This window comes from Brachyhypopomus gauderio, unplaced genomic scaffold, assembly GCF_052324685.1.
Source record: "Brachyhypopomus gauderio isolate BG-103 unplaced genomic scaffold, BGAUD_0.2 sc92, whole genome shotgun sequence".
Taxonomy (NCBI): Eukaryota; Metazoa; Chordata; class Actinopteri; order Gymnotiformes; family Hypopomidae; genus Brachyhypopomus; species Brachyhypopomus gauderio.
In genome coordinates, this window is record NW_027506913.1 from 74,765 (window position 1) to 100,793 (window position 26,029).

The 26,029-nt window shown below is 41.3% G+C and overlaps 52 non-coding genes across 52 annotated transcripts; all 52 read right to left on the reverse strand.

The window, feature by feature from the left end:
* Window positions 1–113: 113 nt before the first annotated feature.
* On the reverse strand, window positions 114–185 carry trnaq-cug (transfer RNA glutamine (anticodon CUG)). The gene has a single exon. It is a non-coding gene; the product is annotated as a tRNA-Gln (tRNA).
* A 227-nt stretch (window positions 186–412) lies between these two features.
* On the reverse strand, window positions 413–484 carry trnaq-uug (transfer RNA glutamine (anticodon UUG)). The gene has a single exon. It is a non-coding gene; the product is annotated as a tRNA-Gln (tRNA).
* Window positions 485–1,179: 695 nt separating this feature from the next.
* Window positions 1,180–1,251, reverse strand: trnaq-cug (transfer RNA glutamine (anticodon CUG)). Its single transcript has one exon. It is a non-coding gene; the product is annotated as a tRNA-Gln (tRNA).
* A 227-nt stretch (window positions 1,252–1,478) lies between these two features.
* trnaq-uug (transfer RNA glutamine (anticodon UUG)) lies at window positions 1,479–1,550 on the reverse strand. The gene has a single exon. It is a non-coding gene; the product is annotated as a tRNA-Gln (tRNA).
* A 994-nt stretch (window positions 1,551–2,544) lies between these two features.
* Window positions 2,545–2,616, reverse strand: trnaq-cug (transfer RNA glutamine (anticodon CUG)). The gene has a single exon. It is a non-coding gene; the product is annotated as a tRNA-Gln (tRNA).
* Window positions 2,617–2,843: 227 nt separating this feature from the next.
* On the reverse strand, window positions 2,844–2,915 carry trnaq-uug (transfer RNA glutamine (anticodon UUG)). The gene has a single exon. It is a non-coding gene; the product is annotated as a tRNA-Gln (tRNA).
* A 395-nt stretch (window positions 2,916–3,310) lies between these two features.
* Window positions 3,311–3,382, reverse strand: trnaq-cug (transfer RNA glutamine (anticodon CUG)). The gene has a single exon. It is a non-coding gene; the product is annotated as a tRNA-Gln (tRNA).
* Window positions 3,383–3,909: 527 nt separating this feature from the next.
* trnaq-uug (transfer RNA glutamine (anticodon UUG)) lies at window positions 3,910–3,981 on the reverse strand. Its single transcript has one exon. It is a non-coding gene; the product is annotated as a tRNA-Gln (tRNA).
* A 395-nt stretch (window positions 3,982–4,376) lies between these two features.
* Window positions 4,377–4,448, reverse strand: trnaq-cug (transfer RNA glutamine (anticodon CUG)). The gene has a single exon. It is a non-coding gene; the product is annotated as a tRNA-Gln (tRNA).
* Window positions 4,449–4,675: 227 nt separating this feature from the next.
* On the reverse strand, window positions 4,676–4,747 carry trnaq-uug (transfer RNA glutamine (anticodon UUG)). Its single transcript has one exon. It is a non-coding gene; the product is annotated as a tRNA-Gln (tRNA).
* Window positions 4,748–5,442: 695 nt separating this feature from the next.
* On the reverse strand, window positions 5,443–5,514 carry trnaq-cug (transfer RNA glutamine (anticodon CUG)). The gene has a single exon. It is a non-coding gene; the product is annotated as a tRNA-Gln (tRNA).
* Window positions 5,515–5,741: 227 nt separating this feature from the next.
* trnaq-cug (transfer RNA glutamine (anticodon CUG)) lies at window positions 5,742–5,813 on the reverse strand. Its single transcript has one exon. It is a non-coding gene; the product is annotated as a tRNA-Gln (tRNA).
* A 227-nt stretch (window positions 5,814–6,040) lies between these two features.
* trnaq-uug (transfer RNA glutamine (anticodon UUG)) lies at window positions 6,041–6,112 on the reverse strand. Its single transcript has one exon. It is a non-coding gene; the product is annotated as a tRNA-Gln (tRNA).
* A 395-nt stretch (window positions 6,113–6,507) lies between these two features.
* On the reverse strand, window positions 6,508–6,579 carry trnaq-cug (transfer RNA glutamine (anticodon CUG)). Its single transcript has one exon. It is a non-coding gene; the product is annotated as a tRNA-Gln (tRNA).
* A 527-nt stretch (window positions 6,580–7,106) lies between these two features.
* On the reverse strand, window positions 7,107–7,178 carry trnaq-uug (transfer RNA glutamine (anticodon UUG)). Its single transcript has one exon. It is a non-coding gene; the product is annotated as a tRNA-Gln (tRNA).
* Window positions 7,179–7,573: 395 nt separating this feature from the next.
* Window positions 7,574–7,645, reverse strand: trnaq-cug (transfer RNA glutamine (anticodon CUG)). Its single transcript has one exon. It is a non-coding gene; the product is annotated as a tRNA-Gln (tRNA).
* Window positions 7,646–7,872: 227 nt separating this feature from the next.
* trnaq-uug (transfer RNA glutamine (anticodon UUG)) lies at window positions 7,873–7,944 on the reverse strand. The gene has a single exon. It is a non-coding gene; the product is annotated as a tRNA-Gln (tRNA).
* Window positions 7,945–9,237: 1,293 nt separating this feature from the next.
* Window positions 9,238–9,309, reverse strand: trnaq-uug (transfer RNA glutamine (anticodon UUG)). Its single transcript has one exon. It is a non-coding gene; the product is annotated as a tRNA-Gln (tRNA).
* A 395-nt stretch (window positions 9,310–9,704) lies between these two features.
* Window positions 9,705–9,776, reverse strand: trnaq-cug (transfer RNA glutamine (anticodon CUG)). The gene has a single exon. It is a non-coding gene; the product is annotated as a tRNA-Gln (tRNA).
* A 527-nt stretch (window positions 9,777–10,303) lies between these two features.
* trnaq-uug (transfer RNA glutamine (anticodon UUG)) lies at window positions 10,304–10,375 on the reverse strand. Its single transcript has one exon. It is a non-coding gene; the product is annotated as a tRNA-Gln (tRNA).
* Window positions 10,376–10,770: 395 nt separating this feature from the next.
* trnaq-cug (transfer RNA glutamine (anticodon CUG)) lies at window positions 10,771–10,842 on the reverse strand. Its single transcript has one exon. It is a non-coding gene; the product is annotated as a tRNA-Gln (tRNA).
* Window positions 10,843–11,070: 228 nt separating this feature from the next.
* On the reverse strand, window positions 11,071–11,142 carry trnaq-cug (transfer RNA glutamine (anticodon CUG)). Its single transcript has one exon. It is a non-coding gene; the product is annotated as a tRNA-Gln (tRNA).
* A 526-nt stretch (window positions 11,143–11,668) lies between these two features.
* Window positions 11,669–11,740, reverse strand: trnaq-uug (transfer RNA glutamine (anticodon UUG)). Its single transcript has one exon. It is a non-coding gene; the product is annotated as a tRNA-Gln (tRNA).
* A 395-nt stretch (window positions 11,741–12,135) lies between these two features.
* Window positions 12,136–12,207, reverse strand: trnaq-cug (transfer RNA glutamine (anticodon CUG)). The gene has a single exon. It is a non-coding gene; the product is annotated as a tRNA-Gln (tRNA).
* A 527-nt stretch (window positions 12,208–12,734) lies between these two features.
* On the reverse strand, window positions 12,735–12,806 carry trnaq-uug (transfer RNA glutamine (anticodon UUG)). The gene has a single exon. It is a non-coding gene; the product is annotated as a tRNA-Gln (tRNA).
* Window positions 12,807–13,201: 395 nt separating this feature from the next.
* Window positions 13,202–13,273, reverse strand: trnaq-cug (transfer RNA glutamine (anticodon CUG)). The gene has a single exon. It is a non-coding gene; the product is annotated as a tRNA-Gln (tRNA).
* Window positions 13,274–13,501: 228 nt separating this feature from the next.
* trnaq-cug (transfer RNA glutamine (anticodon CUG)) lies at window positions 13,502–13,573 on the reverse strand. Its single transcript has one exon. It is a non-coding gene; the product is annotated as a tRNA-Gln (tRNA).
* Window positions 13,574–13,800: 227 nt separating this feature from the next.
* On the reverse strand, window positions 13,801–13,872 carry trnaq-uug (transfer RNA glutamine (anticodon UUG)). The gene has a single exon. It is a non-coding gene; the product is annotated as a tRNA-Gln (tRNA).
* Window positions 13,873–14,267: 395 nt separating this feature from the next.
* trnaq-cug (transfer RNA glutamine (anticodon CUG)) lies at window positions 14,268–14,339 on the reverse strand. Its single transcript has one exon. It is a non-coding gene; the product is annotated as a tRNA-Gln (tRNA).
* A 527-nt stretch (window positions 14,340–14,866) lies between these two features.
* trnaq-cug (transfer RNA glutamine (anticodon CUG)) lies at window positions 14,867–14,938 on the reverse strand. The gene has a single exon. It is a non-coding gene; the product is annotated as a tRNA-Gln (tRNA).
* A 227-nt stretch (window positions 14,939–15,165) lies between these two features.
* Window positions 15,166–15,237, reverse strand: trnaq-uug (transfer RNA glutamine (anticodon UUG)). The gene has a single exon. It is a non-coding gene; the product is annotated as a tRNA-Gln (tRNA).
* A 395-nt stretch (window positions 15,238–15,632) lies between these two features.
* Window positions 15,633–15,704, reverse strand: trnaq-cug (transfer RNA glutamine (anticodon CUG)). The gene has a single exon. It is a non-coding gene; the product is annotated as a tRNA-Gln (tRNA).
* A 228-nt stretch (window positions 15,705–15,932) lies between these two features.
* trnaq-cug (transfer RNA glutamine (anticodon CUG)) lies at window positions 15,933–16,004 on the reverse strand. Its single transcript has one exon. It is a non-coding gene; the product is annotated as a tRNA-Gln (tRNA).
* A 526-nt stretch (window positions 16,005–16,530) lies between these two features.
* On the reverse strand, window positions 16,531–16,602 carry trnaq-uug (transfer RNA glutamine (anticodon UUG)). The gene has a single exon. It is a non-coding gene; the product is annotated as a tRNA-Gln (tRNA).
* A 395-nt stretch (window positions 16,603–16,997) lies between these two features.
* Window positions 16,998–17,069, reverse strand: trnaq-cug (transfer RNA glutamine (anticodon CUG)). The gene has a single exon. It is a non-coding gene; the product is annotated as a tRNA-Gln (tRNA).
* Window positions 17,070–17,596: 527 nt separating this feature from the next.
* Window positions 17,597–17,668, reverse strand: trnaq-uug (transfer RNA glutamine (anticodon UUG)). The gene has a single exon. It is a non-coding gene; the product is annotated as a tRNA-Gln (tRNA).
* Window positions 17,669–18,063: 395 nt separating this feature from the next.
* On the reverse strand, window positions 18,064–18,135 carry trnaq-cug (transfer RNA glutamine (anticodon CUG)). The gene has a single exon. It is a non-coding gene; the product is annotated as a tRNA-Gln (tRNA).
* Window positions 18,136–18,363: 228 nt separating this feature from the next.
* Window positions 18,364–18,435, reverse strand: trnaq-cug (transfer RNA glutamine (anticodon CUG)). The gene has a single exon. It is a non-coding gene; the product is annotated as a tRNA-Gln (tRNA).
* Window positions 18,436–18,662: 227 nt separating this feature from the next.
* Window positions 18,663–18,734, reverse strand: trnaq-uug (transfer RNA glutamine (anticodon UUG)). Its single transcript has one exon. It is a non-coding gene; the product is annotated as a tRNA-Gln (tRNA).
* A 395-nt stretch (window positions 18,735–19,129) lies between these two features.
* On the reverse strand, window positions 19,130–19,201 carry trnaq-cug (transfer RNA glutamine (anticodon CUG)). Its single transcript has one exon. It is a non-coding gene; the product is annotated as a tRNA-Gln (tRNA).
* Window positions 19,202–19,728: 527 nt separating this feature from the next.
* trnaq-uug (transfer RNA glutamine (anticodon UUG)) lies at window positions 19,729–19,800 on the reverse strand. The gene has a single exon. It is a non-coding gene; the product is annotated as a tRNA-Gln (tRNA).
* Window positions 19,801–20,195: 395 nt separating this feature from the next.
* On the reverse strand, window positions 20,196–20,267 carry trnaq-cug (transfer RNA glutamine (anticodon CUG)). The gene has a single exon. It is a non-coding gene; the product is annotated as a tRNA-Gln (tRNA).
* Window positions 20,268–20,495: 228 nt separating this feature from the next.
* On the reverse strand, window positions 20,496–20,567 carry trnaq-cug (transfer RNA glutamine (anticodon CUG)). The gene has a single exon. It is a non-coding gene; the product is annotated as a tRNA-Gln (tRNA).
* Window positions 20,568–20,794: 227 nt separating this feature from the next.
* trnaq-uug (transfer RNA glutamine (anticodon UUG)) lies at window positions 20,795–20,866 on the reverse strand. Its single transcript has one exon. It is a non-coding gene; the product is annotated as a tRNA-Gln (tRNA).
* Window positions 20,867–21,261: 395 nt separating this feature from the next.
* trnaq-cug (transfer RNA glutamine (anticodon CUG)) lies at window positions 21,262–21,333 on the reverse strand. Its single transcript has one exon. It is a non-coding gene; the product is annotated as a tRNA-Gln (tRNA).
* A 527-nt stretch (window positions 21,334–21,860) lies between these two features.
* On the reverse strand, window positions 21,861–21,932 carry trnaq-cug (transfer RNA glutamine (anticodon CUG)). The gene has a single exon. It is a non-coding gene; the product is annotated as a tRNA-Gln (tRNA).
* A 227-nt stretch (window positions 21,933–22,159) lies between these two features.
* On the reverse strand, window positions 22,160–22,231 carry trnaq-uug (transfer RNA glutamine (anticodon UUG)). Its single transcript has one exon. It is a non-coding gene; the product is annotated as a tRNA-Gln (tRNA).
* Window positions 22,232–22,926: 695 nt separating this feature from the next.
* trnaq-cug (transfer RNA glutamine (anticodon CUG)) lies at window positions 22,927–22,998 on the reverse strand. Its single transcript has one exon. It is a non-coding gene; the product is annotated as a tRNA-Gln (tRNA).
* Window positions 22,999–23,524: 526 nt separating this feature from the next.
* trnaq-uug (transfer RNA glutamine (anticodon UUG)) lies at window positions 23,525–23,596 on the reverse strand. Its single transcript has one exon. It is a non-coding gene; the product is annotated as a tRNA-Gln (tRNA).
* Window positions 23,597–24,590: 994 nt separating this feature from the next.
* Window positions 24,591–24,662, reverse strand: trnaq-uug (transfer RNA glutamine (anticodon UUG)). Its single transcript has one exon. It is a non-coding gene; the product is annotated as a tRNA-Gln (tRNA).
* A 695-nt stretch (window positions 24,663–25,357) lies between these two features.
* trnaq-cug (transfer RNA glutamine (anticodon CUG)) lies at window positions 25,358–25,429 on the reverse strand. The gene has a single exon. It is a non-coding gene; the product is annotated as a tRNA-Gln (tRNA).
* A 227-nt stretch (window positions 25,430–25,656) lies between these two features.
* Window positions 25,657–25,728, reverse strand: trnaq-uug (transfer RNA glutamine (anticodon UUG)). The gene has a single exon. It is a non-coding gene; the product is annotated as a tRNA-Gln (tRNA).
* Window positions 25,729–26,029: the final 301 nt, after the last annotated feature.

Sequence of the window (26,029 nt, forward strand, 5' to 3'; positions counted from 1 at the left end):
AAAATTCTGAAAACAATTCATGAAATATGCTGGAATTATATAGACCGCAAGCATGTGATAGAGCTTGCATGGAGAAAAGACCTGCAAGCTGGAATCAACACTAATGAATCAAAAGGTTCCACTGAGAGTTGAACTCAGATTGCTGGATTCAGAGTCCAGAGTGCTAACCATTACACCATGGAACCTACATTAGACATTTCTGAGTCTTGTTTTGCTGGGTTCACAGACCAAGTTAAGCTCAAAGTGACTTGTCTTGAGAGGATGCAGGTTGCAACAACTACAGACAAGGACTTCCAGCAACAAGATAATTAGTTGAGGTATTTGATTTGGTCAACTGAAAGACACATTCTGTTTACAGTAGTCTTCAACAATGAAAGCTTGTACAATCCCAGATAAAGAGCATGTAGCAGAAAGGTTCCACCGAGAGTTGAACTCGGATCACTGGATTCAAAGTCCAGAGTGCTGACCATTACACCATGGAACCCACAGCAAAAGTTGTTTCTAGCAAATGAGTTGCTGGATTCAGAGTCCAGAATGCTAACACCATGGAACCAGCAAATAGGTTTCCAACTTCTCTGCCGTTGATTTCAGAGTCTGTTGTGCTTACTACTGCATCACGCAACCAAAGAAGTTAGCTTTTGTGAATACTGTTTTGCTGAACACATAGCAAAACATCCTGTCCTGAGACCCTAGCATATTTGGATTTAAATGACTTCACCAATTCTAGGATAATCAGAAAGCTGTTTGCCACAAGAACAAGCATGTAAAAATTCTGAAAACAATTCATGAAATATGCTGGAATTATATAGACCGCAAGCATGTGATAGAGCTTGCATGGAGAAAAGACCTGCAAGCTGGAATCAACACTAATGAATCAAAAGGTTCCACTGAGAGTTGAACTCAGATTGCTGGATTCAGAGTACAGAGTGCTAACCATTACACCATGGAACCTAAAAGATAAGTTCTGATTCTTCTGTTTTGCTGGGTTCACAGACCAAGTTAAGCTCAAAGTGACTTGTCTTGAGAGGATGCAAGTTGCAACAACTACAGACAAGGACTTCCAGCAACAAGATATTTAGTTGAGGTATTTGATTTGGTCAACTGAAAGACACTTTCTGTTTACAGTAGTCTTCAACAATGAAAGCTGGTACAATCCCAGATAAAGAGCATGTAGCAGAAAGGTTCCACCGAGAGTCGAACTCGGATTGCTGGATTCAGAGTCCAGAGTGCTAACCATTACACCATGGAACCTACATGAGACACTTCTGAGTCTTGTTTTGCTGGGTTCACAGACCAAGTTAAGCTCAAAGTGACTTGTCATGGGAGAATGCATGTTGCAACAACTACAGACAAGGACTTCCAGCAACAAGATAATTAGTTGAGGTATTTGATTTGGTCAACTGAAAGACACATTCTGTTTACAGTAGTCTTCAACAATGAAAGCTTGTACAATCCCAGATAAAGAGCATGTAGCAGAAAGGTTCCACCGAGAGTTGAACTCGGATCACTGGATTCAAAGTCCAGAGTGCTGACCATTACACCATGGAACCCACAGCAAAAGTTGTTTCTAGCAAATGAGTTGCTGGATTCAGAGTCCAGAATGCTAACACCATGGAACCAGCAAATAGGTTTCCAACTTCTCTGCCGTTGATTTCAGAGTCTGTTGTGCTTACTACTGCATCACGCAACCAAAGAAGTTAGCTTTTGTGAATACTGTTTTGCTGAACACATAGCAAAACATCCTGTCCTGAGACCCTAGCATATTTGGATTTAAATGACTTCACCAATTCTAGGATAATCAGAAAGCTGTTTGCCACAAGAACAAGCATGTAAAAATTCTGAAAACAATTCATGAAATATGCTGGAATTATATAGACCGCAAGCATGTGATAGAGCTTGCATGGAGAAAAGACCTGCAAGCTGGAATCAACACTAATGAATCAAAAGGTTCCACTGAGAGTTGAACTCAGATTGCTGGATTCAGAGTACAGAGTGCTAACCATTACACCATGGAACCTAAAAGATAAGTTCTGATTCTTCTGTTTTGCTGGGTTCACAGACCAAGTTAAGCTCAAAGTGACTTGTCTTGAGAGGATGCAAGTTGCAACAACTACAGACAAGGACTTCCAGCAACAAGATATTTAGTTGAGGTATTCGATTTGGTCAACTGAAAGACACTTTCTGTTTACAGTAGTCTTCAACAATGAAAGCTGGTACAATCCCAGATAAAGAGCATGTAGCAGAAAGGTTCCACCGAGAGTCAAACTCGGATTGCTGGATTCAGAGTCCAGAGTGCTAACCATTACACCATGGAACCTACATGAGACACTTCTGAGTCTTGTTTTGCTGGGTTCACAGACCAAGTTAAGCTCAAAGTGACTTGTCATGGGAGAATGCATGTTGCAACAACTACAGACAAGGACTTCCAGCAACAAGATAATTAGTTGAGGTATTTGATTTGGTCAACTGAAAGACACTTTCTGTTTACACTAGTCTTCAACAACGAAAGCTGGTACAACCCCAGATAAAGAGCATGTAGCAGAAAGGTTCCACCGAGAGTCGAACTCGGATTGCTGGATTCAGAGTCCAGAGTGCTAACCATTACACCATGGAACCTACATTAGACATTTCTGAGTCTTGTTTTGCTGGGTTCACAGACCAAGTTAAGCTCAAAGTGACTTGTCATGGGAGAATGCAGGTTGCAACAACTACAGACAAGGACTTCCAGCAACAAGATAATTAGTTGAGGTATTTGATTTGGTCAACTGAAAGACACTTTCTGTTTACAGTAGTCTTCAACAATGAAAGCTGGTACAATCCCAGATAAAGAGTATGTAGTAGAAAGGTTCCACCGAGAGTCGAACTCGGATCACAGGATTCAAAGTCCAGAGTGCTGACCATTACACCATGGAACCCACGGCAAAAGTTGTTTCTAGCAAATTAGTTGCTGGATTCAGAGTCCAGAATGCTAACACCATGGAACCAGCAAATAGGTTTCCAACTTCTCTGCCGTTGATTTCAGAGTCTGTTGTGCTTACTACTGCATCACGCAACCAAAGAAATTAGCTTTTGTGAATACTGTTTTGCTGAACACATAGCAAAACATCCTGTCCTGAGACCCTAGCATATTTGGATTTAAATGACTTCACCAATTCTAGGATAATCAGAAAGCTGTTTGCCACAAGAACAAGCATGTAAAAATTCTGAAAACAATTCATGAAATATGCTGGAATTATAAAGACCGCAAGCATGTGATAGAGCTTGCATGGAGAAAAGACCTGCAAGCTGGAATCAACACTAATGAATCAAAAGGTTCCACTGAGAGTTGAACTCAGATTGCTGGATTCAGAGTCCAGAGTGCTAACCATTACACCATGGAACCTAAAAGATAAGTTCTGATTCTTCTGTTTTGCTGGGTTCACAGACCAAGTTAAGCTCAAAGTGACTTGTCTTGAGAGGATGCAAGTTGCAACAACTACAGACAAGGACTTCCAGCAACAAGATGTTTAGTTGAGGTATTCGATTTGGTCAACTGAAAGACACTTTCTGTTTACACTAGTCTTCAACAACGAAAGCTGGTACAACCCCTGATAAAGAGCATGTAGCAGAAAGGTTCCACCGAGAGTCGAACTTGGATTGCTGGATTCAGAGTCCAGCGTGCTAACCATTACACCATGGAACCTACGTTAGACACTTCTGAGTCTTGTTTTGCTGGGTTCACAGACCAAGTTAAGCTCAAAGTGACTTGTCATGGGAGAATGCATGTTGCAACAACTACAGACAAGGACTTCCAGCAACAAGATAATTAGTTGAGGTATTTGATTTGGTCAACTGAAAGACACTTTCTGTTTACAGTAGTCTTCAACAATGAAAGCTGGTACAATCCCAGATAAAGAGTATGTAGTAGAAAGGTTCCACCGAGAGTCGAACTCGGATCACTGGATTCAAAGTCCAGAGTGCTGACCATTACACCATGGAACCCACAGCAAATGTTGTTTCTAGCAAATGAGTTGCTGGATTCAGAGTCCAGGATGCTAACACCATGGAAACAGCAAATAGGTTTCCAACTTCTCTGCCGTTGATTTCAGAGTCTGTTGTGCTTACTACTGCATCACGCAACCAAAGAAATTAGCTTTTGTGAATACTGTTTTGCTGAACACATAGCAAAACATCCTGTCCTGAGACCCTAGCGTATTTGGATTTAAATGACTTCACCAATTCTAGGATAATCAGAAAGCTGTTTGCCACAAGAACAAGCATGTAAAAATTCTGAAAACAATTCATGAAATATGCTGGAATTATAAAGACCGCAAGCATGTGATAGAGCTTGCATGGAGAAAAGACCTGCAAGCTGGAATCAACACTAATGAATCAAAAGGTTCCACTGAGAGTTGAACTCAGATTGCTGGATTCAGAGTCCAGAGTGCTAACCATTACACCATGGAACCTACATTAGACATTTCTGAGTCTTGTTTTGCTGGGTTCACAGACCAAGTTAAGCTCAAAGTGACTTGTCTTGAGAGGATGCAGGTTGCAACAACTACAGACAAGGACTTCCAGCAACAAGATAATTAGTTGAGGTATTTGATTTGGTCAACTGAAAGACACATTCTGTTTACAGTAGTCTTCAACAATGAAAGCTTGTACAATCCCAGATAAAGAGCATGTAGCAGAAAGGTTCCACCGAGAGTTGAACTCGGATCACTGGATTCAAAGTCCAGAGTGCTGACCATTACACCATGGAACCCACAGCAAAAGTTGTTTCTAACAAATGAGTTGCTGGATTCAGAGTCCAGAATGCTAACACCATGGAACCAGCAAATAGGTTTCCAACTTCTCTGCCGTTGATTTCAGAGTCTGTTGTGCTTACTACTGCATCACGCAACCAAAGAAGTTAGCTTTTGTGAATACTGTTTTGCTGAACACATAGCAAAACATCCTGTCCTGAGACCCTAGCATATTTGGATTTAAATGACTTCACCAATTCTAGGATAATCAGAAAGCTGTTTGCCACAAGAACAAGCATGTAAAAATTCTGAAAACAATTCATGAAATATGCTGGAATTATATAGACCGCAAGCATGTGATAGAGCTTGCATGGAGAAAAGACCTGCAAGCTGGAATCAACACTAATGAATCAAAAGGTTCCACTGAGAGTTGAACTCAGATTGCTGGATTCAGAGTACAGAGTGCTAACCATTACACCATGGAACCTAAAAGATAAGTTCTGATTCTTCTGTTTTGCTGGGTTCACAGACCAAGTTAAGCTCAAAGTGACTTGTCTTGAGAGGATGCAAGTTGCAACAACTACAGACAAGGACTTCCAGCAACAAGATATTTAGTTGAGGTATTCGATTTGGTCAACTGAAAGACACTTTCTGTTTACAGTAGTCTTCAACAATGAAAGCTGGTACAATCCCAGATAAAGAGCATGTAGCAGAAAGGTTCCACCGAGAGTCGAACTCGGATTGCTGGATTCAGAGTCCAGAGTGCTAACCATTACACCATGGAACCTACATGAGACACTTCTGAGTCTTGTTTTGCTGGGTTCACAGACCAAGTTAAGCTCAAAGTGACTTGTCATGGGAGAATGCATGTTGCAACAACTACAGACAAGGACTTCCAGCAACAAGATAATTAGTTGAGGTATTTGATTTGGTCAACTGAAAGACACTTTCTGTTTACACTAGTCTTCAACAACGAAAGCTGGTACAACCCCAGATAAAGAGCATGTAGCAGAAAGGTTCCACCGAGAGTCGAACTCGGATTGCTGGATTCAGAGTCCAGAGTGCTAACCATTACACCATGGAACCTACATTAGACATTTCTGAGTCTTGTTTTGCTGGGTTCACAGACCAAGTTAAGCTCAAAGTGACTTGTCATGGGAGAATGCAGGTTGCAACAACTACAGACAAGGACTTCCAGCAACAAGATAATTAGTTGAGGTATTTGATTTGGTCAACTGAAAGACACTTTCTGTTTACAGTAGTCTTCAACAATGAAAGCTGGTACAATCCCAGATAAAGAGTATGTAGTAGAAAGGTTCCACCGAGAGTCGAACTCGGATCACAGGATTCAAAGTCCAGAGTGCTGACCATTACACCATGGAACCCACGGCAAAAGTTGTTTCTAGCAAATTAGTTGCTGGATTCAGAGTCCAGAATGCTAACACCATGGAACCAGCAAATAGGTTTCCAACTTCTCTGCCGTTGATTTCAGAGTCTGTTGTGCTTACTACTGCATCACGCAACCAAAGAAATTAGCTTTTGTGAATACTGTTTTGCTGAACACATAGCAAAACATCCTGTCCTGAGACCCTAGCATATTTGGATTTAAATGACTTCACCAATTCTAGGATAATCAGAAAGCTGTTTGCCACAAGAACAAGCATGTAAAAATTCTGAAAACAATTCATGAAATATGCTGGAATTATAAAGACCGCAAGCATGTGATAGAGCTTGCATGGAGAAAAGACCTGCAAGCTGGAATCAACACTAATGAATCAAAAGGTTCCACTGAGAGTTGAACTCAGATTGCTGGATTCAGAGTCCAGAGTGCTAACCATTACACCATGGAACCTAAAAGATAAGTTCTGATTCTTCTGTTTTGCTGGGTTCACAGACCAAGTTAAGCTCAAAGTGACTTGTCTTGAGAGGATGCAAGTTGCAACAACTACAGACAAGGACTTCCAGCAACAAGATGTTTAGTTGAGGTATTCGATTTGGTCAACTGAAAGACACTTTCTGTTTACACTAGTCTTCAACAACGAAAGCTGGTACAACCCCTGATAAAGAGCATGTAGCAGAAAGGTTCCACCGAGAGTCGAACTTGGATTACTGGATTCAGAGTCCAGCGTGCTAACCATTACACCATGGAACCTACGTTAGACACTTCTGAGTCTTGTTTTGCTGGGTTCACAGACCAAGTTAAGCTCAAAGTGACTTGTCATGGGAGAATGCATGTTGCAACAACTACAGACAAGGACTTCCAGCAACAAGATAATTAGTTGAGGTATTTGATTTGGTCAACTGAAAGACACTTTCTGTTTACAGTAGTCTTCAACAATGAAAGCTGGTACAATCCCAGATAAAGAGTATGTAGTAGAAAGGTTCCACCGAGAGTCGAACTCGGATCACTGGATTCAAAGTCCAGAGTGCTGACCATTACACCATGGAACCCACAGCAAATGTTGTTTCTAGCAAATGAGTTGCTGGATTCAGAGTCCAGGATGCTAACACCATGGAAACAGCAAATAGGTTTCCAACTTCTCTGCCGTTGATTTCAGAGTCTGTTGTGCTTACTACTGCATCACGCAACCAAAGAAATTAGCTTTTGTGAATACTGTTTTGCTGAACACATAGCAAAACATCCTGTCCTGAGACCCTAGCGTATTTGGATTTAAATGACTTCACCAATTCTAGGATAATCAGAAAGCTGTTTGCCACAAGAACAAGCATGTAAAAATTCTGAAAACAATTCATGAAATATGCTGGAATTATAAAGACCGCAAGCATGTGATAGAGCTTGCATGGAGAAAAGACCTGCAAGCTGGAATCAACACTAATGAATCAAAAGGTTCCACTGAGAGTTGAACTCAGATTGCTGGATTCAGAGTCCAGAGTGCTAACCATTACACCATGGAACCTACATTAGACATTTCTGAGTCTTGTTTTGCTGGGTTCACAGACCAAGTTAAGCTCAAAGTGACTTGTCTTGAGAGGATGCAGGTTGCAACAACTACAGACAAGGACTTCCAGCAACAAGATAATTAGTTGAGGTATTTGATTTGGTCAACTGAAAGACACATTCTGTTTACAGTAGTCTTCAACAATGAAAGCTTGTACAATCCCAGATAAAGAGCATGTAGCAGAAAGGTTCCACCGAGAGTTGAACTCGGATCACTGGATTCAAAGTCCAGAGTGCTGACCATTACACCATGGAACCCACAGCAAAAGTTGTTTCTAGCAAATGAGTTGCTGGATTCAGAGTCCAGAATGCTAACACCATGGAACCAGCAAATAGGTTTCCAACTTCTCTGCCGTTGATTTCAGAGTCTGTTGTGCTTACTACTGCATCACGCAACCAAAGAAGTTAGCTTTTGTGAATACTGTTTTGCTGAACACATAGCAAAACATCCTGTCCTGAGACCCTAGCATATTTGGATTTAAATGACTTCACCAATTCTAGGATAATCAGAAAGCTGTTTGCCACAAGAACAAGCATGTAAAAATTCTGAAAACAATTCATGAAATATGCTGGAATTATATAGACCGCAAGCATGTGATAGAGCTTGCATGGAGAAAAGACCTGCAAGCTGGAATCAACACTAATGAATCAAAAGGTTCCACTGAGAGTTGAACTCAGATTGCTGGATTCAAAGTACAGAGTGCTAACCATTACACCATGGAACCTAAAAGATAAGTTCTGATTCTTCTGTTTTGCTGGGTTCACAGACCAAGTTAAGCTCAAAGTGACTTGTCTTGAGAGGATGCAAGTTGCAACAACTACAGACAAGGACTTCCAGCAACAAGATATTTAGTTGAGGTATTCGATTTGGTCAACTGAAAGACACTTTCTGTTTACAGTAGTCTTCAACAATGAAAGCTGGTACAATCCCAGATAAAGAGCATGTAGCAGAAAGGTTCCACCGAGAGTCGAACTCGGATTGCTGGATTCAGAGTGCAGAGTGCTAACCATTACACCATGGAACCTACATGAGACACTTCTGAGTCTTGTTTTGCTGGGTTCACAGACCAAGTTAAGCTCAAAGTGACTTGTCATGGGAGAATGCATGTTGCAACAACTACAGACAAGGACTTCCAGCAACAAGATAATTAGTTGAGGTATTTGATTTGGTCAACTGAAAGACACTTTCTGTTTACACTAGTCTTCAACAACGAAAGCTGGTACAACCCCAGATAAAGAGCATGTAGCAGAAAGGTTCCACCGAGAGTCGAACTCGGATTGCTAGATTCAGAGTCCAGAGTGCTAACCATTACACCATGGAACCTACATTAGACATTTCTGAGTCTTGTTTTGCTGGGTTCACAGACCAAGTTAAGCTCAAAGTGACTTGTCATGGGAGAATGCAGGTTGCAACAACTACAGACAAGGACTTCCAGCAACAAGGTAATTAGTGGAGGTATTTGATTTGGTCAACTGAAAGACACTTTCTGTTTACAGTAGTCTTCAACAATGAAAGCTGGTACAATCCCAGATAAAGAGCATGTAGCAGAAAGGTTCCACCGAGAGTCGAACTCAGATCACTGGATTCAAAGTCCAGAGTGCTGACCATTACACCATGGAACCCACAGCAAAAGTTGTTTCTAGCAAATGAGTTGCTGGATTCAGAGTTCAGAATGCTAACACCATGGAACCAGCAAATAGGTTTCCAACTTCTCTGCCGTTGATTTCAGAGTCTGTTGTGCTTACTACTGCATCACGCAACCAAAGAAATTAGCTTTTGTGAATACTGTTTTGCTGAACACATAGCAAAACATCCTGTCCTGAGACCCTAGCATATTTGGATTTAAATGACTTCACCAATTCTAGGATAATCAGAAAGCTGTTTGCCACAAGAACAAGCATGTAAAAATTCTGAAAACAATTCATGAAATATGCTGGAATTATAAAGACCGCAAGCATGTGATAGAGCTTGCATGGAGAAAAGACCTGCAAGCTGGAATCAACACTAATGAATCAAAAGGTTCCACTGAGAGTTGAACTCAGATTGCTGGATTCAGAGTCCAGAGTGCTAACCATTACACCATGGAACCTAAAAGATAAGTTCTGATTCTTCTGTTTTGCTGGGTTCACAGACCAAGTTAAGCTCAAAGTGACTTGTCTTGAGAGGATGCAAGTTGCAACAACTACAGACAAGGACTTCCAGCAACAAGATGTTTAGTTGAGGTATTCGATTTGGTCAACTGAAAGACACTTTCTGTTTACACTAGTCTTCAACAACGAAAGCTGGTACAACCCCTGATAAAGAGCATGTAGCAGAAAGGTTCCACCGAGAGTCGAACTTGGATTGCTGGATTCAGAGTCCAGCGTGCTAACCATTACACCACGGAACCTACGTTAGACACTTCTGAGTCTTGTTTTGCTTGGTTCACAGACCAAGTTAAGCTCAAAGTGACTTGTCATGGGAGAATGCATGTTGCAACAACTACAGACAAGGACTTCCAGCAACAAGATAATTAGTTGAGGTATTTGATTTGGTCAACTGAAAGACACTTTCTGTTTACAGTAGTCTTCAACAATGAAAGCTGGTACAATCCCAGATAAAGAGCATGTAGCAGAAAGGTTCCACCGAGAGTCGAACTCGGATCACAGGATTCAAAGTCCAGAGTGCTGACCATTACACCATGGAACCCACGGCAAAAGTTGTTTCTAGCAAATGAGTTGCTGGATTCAGAGTCCAGAATGCTAACACCATGGAACCAGCAAATAGGTTTCCAACTTCTCTGCCGTTGATTTCAGAGTCTGTTGTGCTTACTACTGCATCACGCAACCAAAGAAATTAGCTTTTGTGAATACTGTTTTGCTGAACACATAGCAAAACATCCTGTCCTGAGACCCTAGCATATTTGGATTTAAATGACTTCACCAATTCTAGGATAATCAGAAAGCTGTTTGCCACAAGAACAAGCATGTAAAAATTCTGAAAACAATTCATGAAATATGCTGGAATTATAAAGACCGCAAGCATGTGATAGAGCTTGCATGGAGAAAAGACCTGCAAGCTGGAATCAACACTAATGAATCAAAAGGTTCCACTGAGAGTTGAACTCAGATTGCTGGATTCAGAGTCCAGAGTGCTAACCATTACACCATGGAACCTAAAAGATAAGTTCTGATTCTTCTGTTTTGCTGGGTTCACAGACCAAGTTAAGCTCAAAGTGACTTGTCTTGAGAGGATGCAAGTTGCAACAACTACAGACAAGGACTTCCAGCAACAAGATATTTAGTTGAGGTATTCGATTTGGTCAACTGAAAGACACTTTCTGTTTACAGTAGTCTTCAACAATGAAAGCTGGTACAATCCCAGATAAAGAGCATGTAGCAGAAAGGTTCCACCGAGAGTCGAACTCGGATTGCTGGATTCAGAGTCCAGAGTGCTAACCATTACACCATGGAACCTACATGAGACACTTCTGAGTCTTGTTTTGCTGGGTTCACAGACCAAGTTAAGCTCAAAGTGACTTGTCATGGGAGAATGCATGTTGCAACAACTACAGACAAGGACTTCCAGCAACAAGATAATTAGTTGAGGTATTTGATTTGGTCAACTGAAAGACACTTTCTGTTTACACTAGTCTTCAACAACGAAAGCTGGTACAACCCCAGATAAAGAGCATGTAGCAGAAAGGTTCCACCGAGAGTCGAACTCGGATTGCTGGATTCAGAGTGCAGAGTGCTAACCATTACACCATGGAACCTACATTAGACATTTCTGAGTCTTGTTTTGCTGGGTTCACAGACCAAGTTAAGCTCAAAGTGACTTGTCATGGGAGAATGCAGGTTGCAACAACTACAGACAAGGACTTCCAGCAACAAGGTAATTAGTGGAGGTATTTGATTTGGTCAACTGAAAGACACTTTCTGTTTACAGTAGTCTTCAACAATGAAAGCTGGTACAATCCCAGATAAAGAGCATGTAGCAGAAAGGTTCCACCGAGAGTCGAACTCGGATCACTGGATTCAAAGTCCAGAGTGCTGACCATTACACCATGGAACCCACAGCAAAAGTTGTTTCTAGCAAATGAGTTGCTGGATTCAGAGTTCAGAATGCTAACACCATGGAACCAGCAAATAGGTTTCCAACTTCTCTGCCGTTGATTTCAGAGTCTGTTGTGCTTACTACTGCATCACGCAACCAAAGAAATTAGCTTTTGTGAATACTGTTTTGCTGAACACATAGCAAAACATCCTGTCCTGAGACCCTAGCATATTTGGATTTAAATGACTTCACCAATTCTAGGATAATCAGAAAGCTGTTTGCCACAAGAACAAGCATGTAAAAATTCTGAAAACAATTCATGAAATATGCTGGAATTATAAAGACCGCAAGCATGTGATAGAGCTTGCATGGAGAAAAGACCTGCAAGCTGGAATCAACACTAATGAATCAAAAGGTTCCACTGAGAGTTGAACTCAGATTGCTGGATTCAGAGTCCAGAGTGCTAACCATTACACCATGGAACCTAAAAGATAAGTTCTGATTCTTCTGTTTTGCTGGGTTCACAGACCAAGTTAAGCTCAAAGTGACTTGTCTTGAGAGGATGCAAGTTGCAACAACTACAGACAAGGACTTCCAGCAACAAGATGTTTAGTTGAGGTATTCGATTTGGTCAACTGAAAGACACTTTCTGTTTACACTAGTCTTCAACAACGAAAGCTGGTACAACCCCTGATAAAGAGCATGTAGCAGAAAAGTTCCACCGAGAGTCAAACTTGGATTGCTGGATTCAGAGTCCAGCGTGCTAACCATTACACCATGGAACGTACGTTAGACACTTCTGAGTCTTGTTTTGCTTGGTTCACAGACCAAGTTAAGCTCAAAGTGACTTGTCATGGGAGAATGCATGTTGCAACAACTACAGACAAGGACTTCCAGCAACAAGATAATTAGTTGAGGTATTTGATTTGGTCAACTGAAAGACACTTTCTGTTTACAGTAGTCTTCAACAATGAAAGCTGGTACAATCCCAGATAAAGAGCATGTAGCAGAAAGGTTCCACCGAGAGTCGAACTCGGATCACAGGATTCAAAGTCCAGAGTGCTGACCATTACACCATGGAACCCACGGCAAAAGTTGTTTCTAGCAAATGAGTTGCTGGATTCAGAGTCCAGAATGCTAACACCATGGAACCAGCAAATAGGTTTCCAACTTCTCTGCCGTTGATTTCAGAGTCTGTTGTGCTTACTACTGCATCACGCAACCAAAGAAATTAGCTTTTGTGAATACTGTTTTGCTGAACACATAGCAAAACATCCTGTCCTGAGACCCTAGCATATTTGGATTTAAATGACTTCACCAATTCTAGGATAATCAGAAAGCTGTTTGCCACAAGAACAAGCATGTAAAAATTCTGAAAACAATTCATGAAATATGCTGGAATTATAAAGACCGCAAGCATGTGATAGAGCTTGCATGGAGAAAAGACCTGCAAGCTGGAATCAACACTAATGAATCAAAAGGTTCCACTGAGAGTTGAACTCAGATTGCTGGATTCAGAGTCCAGAGTGCTAACCATTACACCATGGAACCTAAAAGATAAGTTCTGATTCTTCTGTTTTGCTGGGTTCACAGACCAAGTTAAGCTCAAAGTGACTTGTCTTGAGAGGATGCAAGTTGCAACAACTACAGACAAGGACTTCCAGCAACAAGATATTTAGTTGAGGTATTCGATTTGGTCAACTGAAAGACACTTTCTGTTTACAGTAGTCTTCAACAATGAAAGCTGGTACAATCCCAGATAAAGAGCATGTAGCAGAAAGGTTCCACCGAGAGTCGAACTCGGATTGCTGGATTCAGAGTCCAGAGTGCTAACCATTACACCATGGAACCTACTTTAGACACTTCTGAGTCTTGTTTTGCTCGGTTCACAGACCAAGTTAAGCTCAAAGTGACTTGTCATGGGAGAATGCAGGTTGCAACAACTACAGACAAGGACTTCCAGCAACAAGATAATTAGTTGAGGTATTTGATTTGGTCAACTGAAAGACACTTTCTGTTTACAGTAGTCTTCAACAATGAAAGCTGGTACAATCCCAGATAAAGAGCATGTAGCAGAAAGGTTCCACCGAGAGTCGAACTCGGATCACTGGATTCAAAGTCCAGAGTGCTGACCATTACACCATGGAACCCACAGCAAAAGTTGTTTCTAGCAAATGAGTTGCTGGATTCAGAGTCCAGAATGCTAACACCATGGAAACAGCAAATAGGTTTCCAACTTCTCTGCCGTTGATTTCAGAGTCTGTTGTGCTTACTACTGCATCACGCAACCAAAGAAATTAGCTTTTGTGAATACTGTTTTGCTGAACACATAGCAAAACATCCTGTCCTGAGACCCTAGCATATTTGGATTTAAATGACTTCACCAATTCTAGGATAATCAGAAAGCTGTTTGCCACAAGAACAAGCATGTAAAAATTCTGAAAACAATTCATGAAATATGCTGGAATTATAAAGACCGCAAGCATGTGATAGAGCTTGCATGGAGAAAAGACCTGCAAGCTGGAATCAACACTAATGAATCAAAAGGTTCCACTGAGAGTTGAACTCAGATTGCTGGATTCAGAGTCCAGAGTGCTAACCATTACACCATGGAACCTAAAAGATAAGTTCTGATTCTTCTGTTTTGCTGGGTTCACAGACCAAGTTAAGCTCAAAGTGACTTGTCTTGAGAGGATGCAAGTTGCAACAACTACAGACAAGGACTTCCAGCAACAAGATGTTTAGTTGAGGTATTCGATTTGGTCAACTGAAAGACACTTTCTGTTTACACTAGTCTTCAACAACGAAAGCTGGTACAACCCCTGATAAAGAGCATGTAGCAGAAAGGTTCCACCGAGAGTCGAACTTGGATTGCTGAATTCAGAGTCCAGCGTGCTAACCATTACACCATGGAACCTACGTTAGACACTTCTGAGTCTTGTTTTGCTGGGTTCACAGACCAAGTTAAGCTCAAATTGACTTGTCTTGAGAGGATGCAGGTTGCAACAACTACAGACAAGGACTTCCAGCAACAAGATATTTAGTTGAGGTATTCGATTTGGTCAACTGAAAGACACTTTCTGTTTACAGTAGTCTTCAACAACGAAAGCTGGTACAATCCCAGATAAAGAGCATGTAGCAGAAAGGTTCCACCGAGAGTCGAACTCGGATTGCTGGATTCAGAGTCCAGAGTGCTAACCATTACACCATGGAACCTACTTTAGACACTTCTGAGTCTTGTTTTGCTCGGTTCACAGACCAAGTTAAGCTCAAAGTGACTTGTCATGGGAGAATGCAGGTTGCAACAACTACAGACAAGGACTTCCAGCAACAAGATAATTAGTTGAGGTATTTGATTTGGTCAACTGAAAGACACTTTCTGTTTACAGTAGTCTTCAACAATGAAAGCTGGTACAATCCCAGATAAAGAGCATGTAGCAGAAAGGTTCCACCGAGAGTCGAACTCGGATCACTGGATTCAAAGTCCAGAGTGCTGACCATTACACCATGGAACCCACAGCAAAAGTTGTTTCTAGCAAATGAGTTGCTGGATTCAGAGTCCAGAATGCTAACACCATGGAAACAGCAAATAGGTTTCCAACTTCTCTGCCGTTGATTTCAGAGTCTGTTGTGCTTACTACTGCATCACGCAACCAAAGAAATTAGCTTTTGTGAATACTGTTTTGCTGAACACATAGCAAAACATCCTGTCCTGAGACCCTAGCATATTTGGATTTAAATGACTTCACCAATTCTAGGATAATCAGAAAGCTGTTTGCCACAAGAACAAGCATGTAAAAATTCTGAAAACAATTCATGAAATATGCTGGAATTATAAAGACCGCAAGCATGTGATAGAGCTTGCATGGAGAAAAGACCTGCAAGCTGGAATCAACACTAATGAATCAAAAGGTTCCACTGAGAGTTGAACTCAGATTGCTGGATTCAGAGTCCAGAGTGCTAACCATTACACCATGGAACCTAAAAGATAAGTTCTGATTCTTCTGTTTTGCTGGGTTCACAGACCAAGTTAAGCTCAAAGTGACTTGTCTTGAGAGGATGCAAGTTGCAACAACTACAGACAAGGACTTCCAGCAACAAGATATTTAGTTGAGGTATTCGATTTGGTCAACTGAAAGACACTTTCTGTTTACAGTAGTCTTCAACAATGAAAGCTGGTACAATCCCAGATAAAGAGCATGTAGCAGAAAGGTTCCACCGAGAGTCGAACTCGGATTGCTGGATTCAGAGTCCAGAGTGCTAACCATTACACCATGGAACCTACATGAGACACTTCTGAGTCTTGTTTTGCTGGGTTCACAGACCAAGTTAAGCTCAAAGTGACTTGTCATGGGAGAATGCATGTTGCAACAACTACAGACAAGGACTTCCAGCAACAAGATAATTAGTTGAGGTATTTGATTTGGTCAACTGAAAGACACTTTCTGTTTACACTAGTCTTCAACAACGAAAGCTGGTACAACCCCAGATAAAGAGCATGTAGCAGAAAGGTTCCACCGAGAGTCGAACTCGGATTGCTGGATTCAGAGTGCAGAGTGCTAACCATTACACCATGGAACCTACATTAGACATTTCTGAGTCTTGTTTTGCTGGGTTCACAGACCAAGTTAAGCTCAAAGTGACTTGTCATGGGAGAATGCAGGTTGCAACAACTACAGACAAGGACTTCCAGCAACAAGGTAATTAGTGGAGGTATTTGATTTGGTCAACTGAAAGACACTTTCTGTTTACAGTAGTCTTCAACAATGAAAGCTGGTACAATCCCAGATAAAGAGCATGTAGCAGAAAGGTTCCACCGAGAGTCGAACTCGGATCACTGGATTCAAAGTCCAGAGTGCTGACCATTACACCATGGAACCCACAGCAAAAGTTGTTTCTAGCAAATGAGTTGCTGGATTCAGAGTTCAGAATGCTAACACCATGGAACCAGCAAATAGGTTTCCAACTTCTCTGCCGTTGATTTCAGAGTCTGTTGTGCTTACTACTGCATCACGCAACCAAAGAAATTAGCTTTTGTGAATACTGTTTTGCTGAACACATAGCAAAACATCCTGTCCTGAGACCCTAGCATATTTGGATTTAAATGACTTCACCAATTCTAGGATAATCAGAAAGCTGTTTGCCACAAGAACAAGCATGTAAAAATTCTGAAAACAATTCATGAAATATGCTGGAATTATAAAGACCGCAAGCATGTGATAGAGCTTGCATGGAGAAAAGACCTGCAAGCTGGAATCAACACTAATGAATCAAAAGGTTCCACTGAGAGTTGAACTCAGATTGCTGGATTCAGAGTCCAGAGTGCTAACCATTACACCATGGAACCTAAAAGATAAGTTCTGATTCTTCTGTTTTGCTGGGTTCACAGACCAAGTTAAGCTCAAAGTGACTTGTCTTGAGAGGATGCAAGTTGCAACAACTACAGACAAGGACTTCCAGCAACAAGATGTTTAGTTGAGGTATTCGATTTGGTCAACTGAAAGACACTTTCTGTTTACACTAGTCTTCAACAACGAAAGCTGGTACAACCCCTGATAAAGAGCATGTAGCAGAAAAGTTCCACCGAGAGTCGAACTTGGATTGCTGGATTCAGAGTCCAGCGTGCTAACCATTACACCATGGAACCTACGTTAGACACTTCTGAGTCTTGTTTTGCTTGGTTCACAGACCAAGTTAAGCTCAAAGTGACTTGTCATGGGAGAATGCATGTTGCAACAACTACAGACAAGGACTTCCAGCAACAAGATAATTAGTTGAGGTATTTGATTTGGTCAACTGAAAGACACTTTCTGTTTACAGTAGTCTTCAACAATGAAAGCTGGTACAATCCCAGATAAAGAGCATGTAGCAGAAAGGTTCCACCGAGAGTCGAACTCGGATCACAGGATTCAAAGTCCAGAGTGCTGACCATTACACCATGGAACCCACGGCAAAAGTTGTTTCTAGCAAATGAGTTGCTGGATTCAGAGTCCAGAATGCTAACACCATGGAACCAGCAAATAGGTTTCCAACTTCTCTGCCGTTGATTTCAGAGTCTGTTGTGCTTACTACTGCATCACGCAACCAAAGAAATTAGCTTTTGTGAATACTGTTTTGCTGAACACATAGCAAAACATCCTGTCCTGAGACCCTAGCATATTTGGATTTAAATGACTTCACCAATTCTAGGATAATCAGAAAGCTGTTTGCCACAAGAACAAGCATGTAAAAATTCTGAAAACAATTCATGAAATATGCTGGAATTATAAAGACCGCAAGCATGTGATAGAGCTTGCATGGAGAAAAGACCTGCAAGCTGGAATCAACACTAATGAATCAAAAGGTTCCACTGAGAGTTGAACTCAGATTGCTGGATTCAGAGTCCAGAGTGCTAACCATTACACCATGGAACCTAAAAGATAAGTTCTGATTCTTCTGTTTTGCTGGGTTCACAGACCAAGTTAAGCTCAAAGTGACTTGTCTTGAGAGGATGCAAGTTGCAACAACTACAGACAAGGACTTCCAGCAACAAGATATTTAGTTGAGGTATTCGATTTGGTCAACTGAAAGACACTTTCTGTTTACAGTAGTCTTCAACAATGAAAGCTGGTACAATCCCAGATAAAGAGCATGTAGCAGAAAGGTTCCACCGAGAGTCGAACTCGGATTGCTGGATTCAGAGTCCAGAGTGCTAACCATTACACCATGGAACCTACTTTAGACACTTCTGAGTCTTGTTTTGCTCGGTTCACAGACCAAGTTAAGCTCAAAGTGACTTGTCATGGGAGAATGCAGGTTGCAACAACTACAGACAAGGACTTCCAGCAACAAGATAATTAGTTGAGGTATTTGATTTGGTCAACTGAAAGACACTTTCTGTTTACAGTAGTCTTCAACAATGAAAGCTGGTACAATCCCAGATAAAGAGCATGTAGCAGAAAGGTTCCACCGAGAGTCGAACTCGGATCACTGGATTCAAAGTCCAGAGTGCTGACCATTACACCATGGAACCCACAGCAAAAGTTGTTTCTAGCAAATGAGTTGCTGGATTCAGAGTCCAGAATGCTAACACCATGGAAACAGCAAATAGGTTTCCAACTTCTCTGCCGTTGATTTCAGAGTCTGTTGTGCTTACTACTGCATCACGCAACCAAAGAAATTAGCTTTTGTGAATACTGTTTTGCTGAACACATAGCAAAACATCCTGTCCTGAGACCCTAGCATATTTGGATTTAAATGACTTCACCAATTCTAGGATAATCAGAAAGCTGTTTGCCACAAGAACAAGCATGTAAAAATTCTGAAAACAATTCATGAAATATGCTGGAATTATAAAGACCGCAAGCATGTGATAGAGCTTGCATGGAGAAAAGACCTGCAAGCTGGAATCAACACTAATGAATCAAAAGGTTCCACTGAGAGTTGAACTCAGATTGCTGGATTCAGAGTCCAGAGTGCTAACCATTACACCATGGAACCTAAAAGATAAGTTCTGATTCTTCTGTTTTGCTGGGTTCACAGACCAAGTTAAGCTCAAAGTGACTTGTCTTGAGAGGATGCAAGTTGCAACAACTACAGACAAGGACTTCCAGCAACAAGATGTTTAGTTGAGGTATTCGATTTGGTCAACTGAAAGACACTTTCTGTTTACACTAGTCTTCAACAACGAAAGCTGGTACAACCCCTGATAAAGAGCATGTAGCAGAAAAGTTCCACCGAGAGTCAAACTTGGATTGCTGGATTCAGAGTCCAGCGTGCTAACCATTACACCATGGAACGTACGTTAGACACTTCTGAGTCTTGTTTTGCTTGGTTCACAGACCAAGTTAAGCTCAAAGTGACTTGTCATGGGAGAATGCATGTTGCAACAACTACAGACAAGGACTTCCAGCAACAAGATAATTAGTTGAGGTATTTGATTTGGTCAACTGAAAGACACTTTCTGTTTACAGTAGTCTTCAACAATGAAAGCTGGTACAATCCCAGATAAAGAGCATGTAGCAGAAAGGTTCCACCGAGAGTCGAACTCGGATCACAGGATTCAAAGTCCAGAGTGCTGACCATTACACCATGGAACCCACGGCAAAAGTTGTTTCTAGCAAATGAGTTGCTGGATTCAGAGTCCAGAATGCTAACACCATGGAACCAGCAAATAGGTTTCCAACTTCTCTGCCGTTGATTTCAGAGTCTGTTGTGCTTACTACTGCATCACGCAACCAAAGAAATTAGCTTTTGTGAATACTGTTTTGCTGAACACATAGCAAAACATCCTGTCCTGAGACCCTAGCATATTTGGATTTAAATGACTTCACCAATTCTAGGATAATCAGAAAGCTGTTTGCCACAAGAACAAGCATGTAAAAATTCTGAAAACAATTCATGAAATATGCTGGAATTATAAAGACCGCAAGCATGTGATAGAGCTTGCATGGAGAAAAGACCTGCAAGCTGGAATCAACACTAATGAATCAAAAGGTTCCACTGAGAGTTGAACTCAGATTGCTGGATTCAGAGTCCAGAGTGCTAACCATTACACCATGGAACCTAAAAGATAAGTTCTGATTCTTCTGTTTTGCTGGGTTCACAGACCAAGTTAAGCTCAAAGTGACTTGTCTTGAGAGGATGCAAGTTGCAACAACTACAGACAAGGACTTCCAGCAACAAGATATTTAGTTGAGGTATTCGATTTGGTCAACTGAAAGACACTTTCTGTTTACAGTAGTCTTCAACAATGAAAGCTGGTACAATCCCAGATAAAGAGCATGTAGCAGAAAGGTTCCACCGAGAGTCGAACTCGGATTGCTGGATTCAGAGTCCAGAGTGCTAACCATTACACCATGGAACCTACTTTAGACACTTCTGAGTCTTGTTTTGCTCGGTTCACAGACCAAGTTAAGCTCAAAGTGACTTGTCATGGGAGAATGCAGGTTGCAACAACTACAGACAAGGACTTCCAGCAACAAGATAATTAGTTGAGGTATTTGATTTGGTCAACTGAAAGACACTTTCTGTTTACAGTAGTCTTCAACAATGAAAGCTGGTACAATCCCAGATAAAGAGCATGTAGCAGAAAGGTTCCACCGAGAGTCGAACTCGGATCACTGGATTCAAAGTCCAGAGTGCTGACCATTACACCATGGAACCCACAGCAAAAGTTGTTTCTAGCAAATGAGTTGCTGGATTCAGAGTCCAGAATGCTAACACCATGGAAACAGCAAATAGGTTTCCAACTTCTCTGCCGTTGATTTCAGAGTCTGTTGTGCTTACTACTGCATCACGCAACCAAAGAAATTAGCTTTTGTGAATACTGTTTTGCTGAACACATAGCAAAACATCCTGTCCTGAGACCCTAGCATATTTGGATTTAAATGACTTCACCAATTCTAGGATAATCAGAAAGCTGTTTGCCACAAGAACAAGCATGTAAAAATTCTGAAAACAATTCATGAAATATGCTGGAATTATAAAGACCGCAAGCATGTGATAGAGCTTGCATGGAGAAAAGACCTGCAAGCTGGAATCAACACTAATGAATCAAAAGGTTCCACTGAGAGTTGAACTCAGATTGCTGGATTCAGAGTCCAGAGTGCTAACCATTACACCATGGAACCTAAAAGATAAGTTCTGATTCTTCTGTTTTGCTGGGTTCACAGACCAAGTTAAGCTCAAAGTGACTTGTCTTGAGAGGATGCAAGTTGCAACAACTACAGACAAGGACTTCCAGCAACAAGATGTTTAGTTGAGGTATTCGATTTGGTCAACTGAAAGACACTTTCTGTTTACACTAGTCTTCAACAACGAAAGCTGGTACAACCCCTGATAAAGAGCATGTAGCAGAAAGGTTCCACCGAGAGTCGAACTTGGATTGCTGAATTCAGAGTCCAGCGTGCTAACCATTACACCATGGAACCTACGTTAGACACTTCTGAGTCTTGTTTTGCTGGGTTCACAGACCAAGTTAAGCTCAAATTGACTTGTCTTGAGAGGATGCAGGTTGCAACAACTACAGACAAGGACTTCCAGCAACAAGATATTTAGTTGAGGTATTCGATTTGGTCAACTGAAAGACACTTTCTGTTTACAGTAGTCTTCAACAACGAAAGCTGGTACAATCCCAGATAAAGAGCATGTAGCAGAAAGGTTCCACCGAGAGTCGAACTCGGATTGCTGGATTCAGAGTCCAGAGTGCTAACCATTACACCATGGAACCTACTTTAGACACTTCTGAGTCTTGTTTTGCTCGGTTCACAGACCAAGTTAAGCTCAAAGTGACTTGTCATGGGAGAATGCAGGTTGCAACAACTACAGACAAGGACTTCCAGCAACAAGATAATTAGTTGAGGTATTTGATTTGGTCAACTGAAAGACACTTTCTGTTTACAGTAGTCTTCAACAATGAAAGCTGGTACAATCCCAGATAAAGAGCATGTAGCAGAAAGGTTCCACCGAGAGTCGAACTCGGATCACTGGATTCAAAGTCCAGAGTGCTGACCATTACACCATGGAACCCACAGCAAAAGTTGTTTCTAGCAAATGAGTTGCTGGATTCAGAGTCCAGAATGCTAACACCATGGAAACAGCAAATAGGTTTCCAACTTCTCTGCCGTTGATTTCAGAGTCTGTTGTGCTTACTACTGCATCACGCAACCAAAGAAATTAGCTTTTGTGAATACTGTTTTGCTGAACACATAGCAAAACATCCTGTCCTGAGACCCTAGCATATTTGGATTTAAATGACTTCACCAATTCTAGGATAATCAGAAAGCTGTTTGCCACAAGAACAAGCATGTAAAAATTCTGAAAACAATTCATGAAATATGCTGGAATTATAAAGACCGCAAGCATGTGATAGAGCTTGCATGGAGAAAAGACCTGCAAGCTGGAATCAACACTAATGAATCAAAAGGTTCCACTGAGAGTTGAACTCAGATTGCTGGATTCAGAGTCCAGAGTGCTAACCATTACACCATGGAACCTAAAAGATAAGTTCTGATTCTTCTGTTTTGCTGGGTTCACAGACCAAGTTAAGCTCAAAGTGACTTGTCTTGAGAGGATGCAAGTTGCAACAACTACAGACAAGGACTTCCAGCAACAAGATATTTAGTTGAGGTATTCGATTTGGTCAACTGAAAGACACTTTCTGTTTACAGTAGTCTTCAACAATGAAAGCTGGTACAATCCCAGATAAAGAGCATGTAGCAGAAAGGTTCCACCGAGAGTCGAACTCGGATTGCTGGATTCAGAGTCCAGAGTGCTAACCATTACACCATGGAACCTACATGAGACACTTCTGAGTCTTGTTTTGCTGGGTTCACAGACCAAGTTAAGCTCAAAGTGACTTGTCATGGGAGAATGCATGTTGCAACAACTACAGACAAGGACTTCCAGCAACAAGATAATTAGTTGAGGTATTTGATTTGGTCAACTGAAAGACACTTTCTGTTTACACTAGTCTTCAACAACGAAAGCTGGTACAACCCCAGATAAAGAGCATGTAGCAGAAAGGTTCCACCGAGAGTCGAACTCGGATTGCTGGATTCAGAGTGCAGAGTGCTAACCATTACACCATGGAACCTACATTAGACATTTCTGAGTCTTGTTTTGCTGGGTTCACAGACCAAGTTAAGCTCAAAGTGACTTGTCATGGGAGAATGCAGGTTGCAACAACTACAGACAAGGACTTCCAGCAACAAGGTAATTAGTGGAGGTATTTGATTTGGTCAACTGAAAGACACTTTCTGTTTACAGTAGTCTTCAACAATGAAAGCTGGTACAATCCCAGATAAAGAGCATGTAGCAGAAAGGTTCCACCGAGAGTCGAACTCGGATCACTGGATTCAAAGTCCAGAGTGCTGACCATTACACCATGGAACCCACAGCAAAAGTTGTTTCTAGCAAATGAGTTGCTGGATTCAGAGTTCAGAATGCTAACACCATGGAACCAGCAAATAGGTTTCCAACTTCTCTGCCGTTGATTTCAGAGTCTGTTGTGCTTACTACTGCATCACGCAACCAAAGAAATTAGCTTTTGTGAATACTGTTTTGCTGAACACATAGCAAAACATCCTGTCCTGAGACCCTAGCATATTTGGATTTAAATGACTTCACCAATTCTAGGATAATCAGAAAGCTGTTTGCCACAAGAACAAGCATGTAAAAATTCTGAAAACAATTCATGAAATATGCTGGAATTATAAAGACCGCAAGCATGTGATAGAGCTTGCATGGAGAAAAGACCTGCAAGCTGGAATCAACACTAATGAATCAAAAGGTTCCACTGAGAGTTGAACTCAGATTGCTGGATTCAGAGTCCAGAGTGCTAACCATTACACCATGGAACCTAAAAGATAAGTTCTGATTCTTCTGTTTTGCTGGGTTCACAGACCAAGTTAAGCTCAAAGTGACTTGTCTTGAGAGGATGCAAGTTGCAACAACTACAGACAAGGACTTCCAGCAACAAGATGTTTAGTTGAGGTATTCGATTTGGTCAACTGAAAGACACTTTCTGTTTACACTAGTCTTCAACAACGAAAGCTGGTACAACCCCTGATAAAGAGCATGTAGCAGAAAAGTTCCACCGAGAGTCGAACTTGGATTGCTGGATTCAGAGTCCAGCGTGCTAACCATTACACCATGGAACCTACGTTAGACACTTCTGAGTCTTGTTTTGCTTGGTTCACAGACCAAGTTAAGCTCAAAGTGACTTGTCATGGGAGAATGCATGTTGCAACAACTACAGACAAGGACTTCCAGCAACAAGATAATTAGTTGAGGTATTTGATTTGGTCAACTGAAAGACACTTTCTGTTTACAGTAGTCTTCAACAATGAAAGCTGGTACAATCCCAGATAAAGAGCATGTAGCAGAAAGGTTCCACCGAGAGTCGAACTCGGATCACAGGATTCAAAGTCCAGAGTGCTGACCATTACACCATGGAACCCACGGCAAAAGTTGTTTCTAGCAAATGAGTTGCTGGATTCAGAGTCCAGAATGCTAACACCATGGAACCAGCAAATAGGTTTCCAACTTCTCTGCCGTTGATTTCAGAGTCTGTTGTGCTTACTACTGCATCACGCAACCAAAGAAATTAGCTTTTGTGAATACTGTTTTGCTGAACACATAGCAAAACATCCTGTCCTGAGACCCTAGCATATTTGGATTTAAATGACTTCACCAATTCTAGGATAATCAGAAAGCTGTTTGCCACAAGAACAAGCATGTAAAAATTCTGAAAACAATTCATGAAATATGCTGGAATTATAAAGACCGCAAGCATGTGATAGAGCTTGCATGGAGAAAAGACCTGCAAGCTGGAATCAACACTAATGAATCAAAAGGTTCCACTGAGAGTTGAACTCAGATTGCTGGATTCAGAGTCCAGAGTGCTAACCATTACACCATGGAACCTAAAAGATAAGTTCTGATTCTTCTGTTTTGCTGGGTTCACAGACCAAGTTAAGCTCAAAGTGACTTGTCTTGAGAGGATGCAAGTTGCAACAACTACAGACAAGGACTTCCAGCAACAAGATATTTAGTTGAGGTATTCGATTTGGTCAACTGAAAGACACTTTCTGTTTACAGTAGTCTTCAACAATGAAAGTTGGTACAATCCCAGATAAAGAGCATGTAGCAGAAAGGTTCCACCGAGAGTCGAACTCGGATTGCTGGATTCAGAGTCCAGAGTGCTAACCATTACACCATGGAACCTACTTTAGACACTTCTGAGTCTTGTTTTGCTCGGTTCACAGACCAAGTTAAGCTCAAAGTGACTTGTCATGGGAGAATGCAGGTTGCAACAACTACAGACAAGGACTTCCAGCAACAAGATAATTAGTTGAGGTATTTGATTTGGTCAACTGAAAGACACTTTCTGTTTACAGTAGTCTTCAACAATGAAAGCTGGTACAATCCCAGATAAAGAGCATGTAGCAGAAAGGTTCCACCGAGAGTCGAACTCGGATCACTGGATTCAAAGTCCAGAGTGCTGACCATTACACCATGGAACCCACAGCAAAAGTTGTTTCTAGCAAATGAGTTGCTGGATTCAGAGTCCAGAATGCTAACACCATGGAAACAGCAAATAGGTTTCCAACTTCTCTGCCGTTGATTTCAGAGTCTGTTGTGCTTACTACTGCATCACGCAACCAAAGAAATTAGCTTTTGTGAATACTGTTTTGCTGAACACATAGCAAAACATCCTGTCCTGAGACCCTAGCATATTTGGATTTAAATGACTTCACCAATTCTAGGATAATCAGAAAGCTGTTTGCCACAAGAACAAGCATGTAAAAATTCTGAAAACAATTC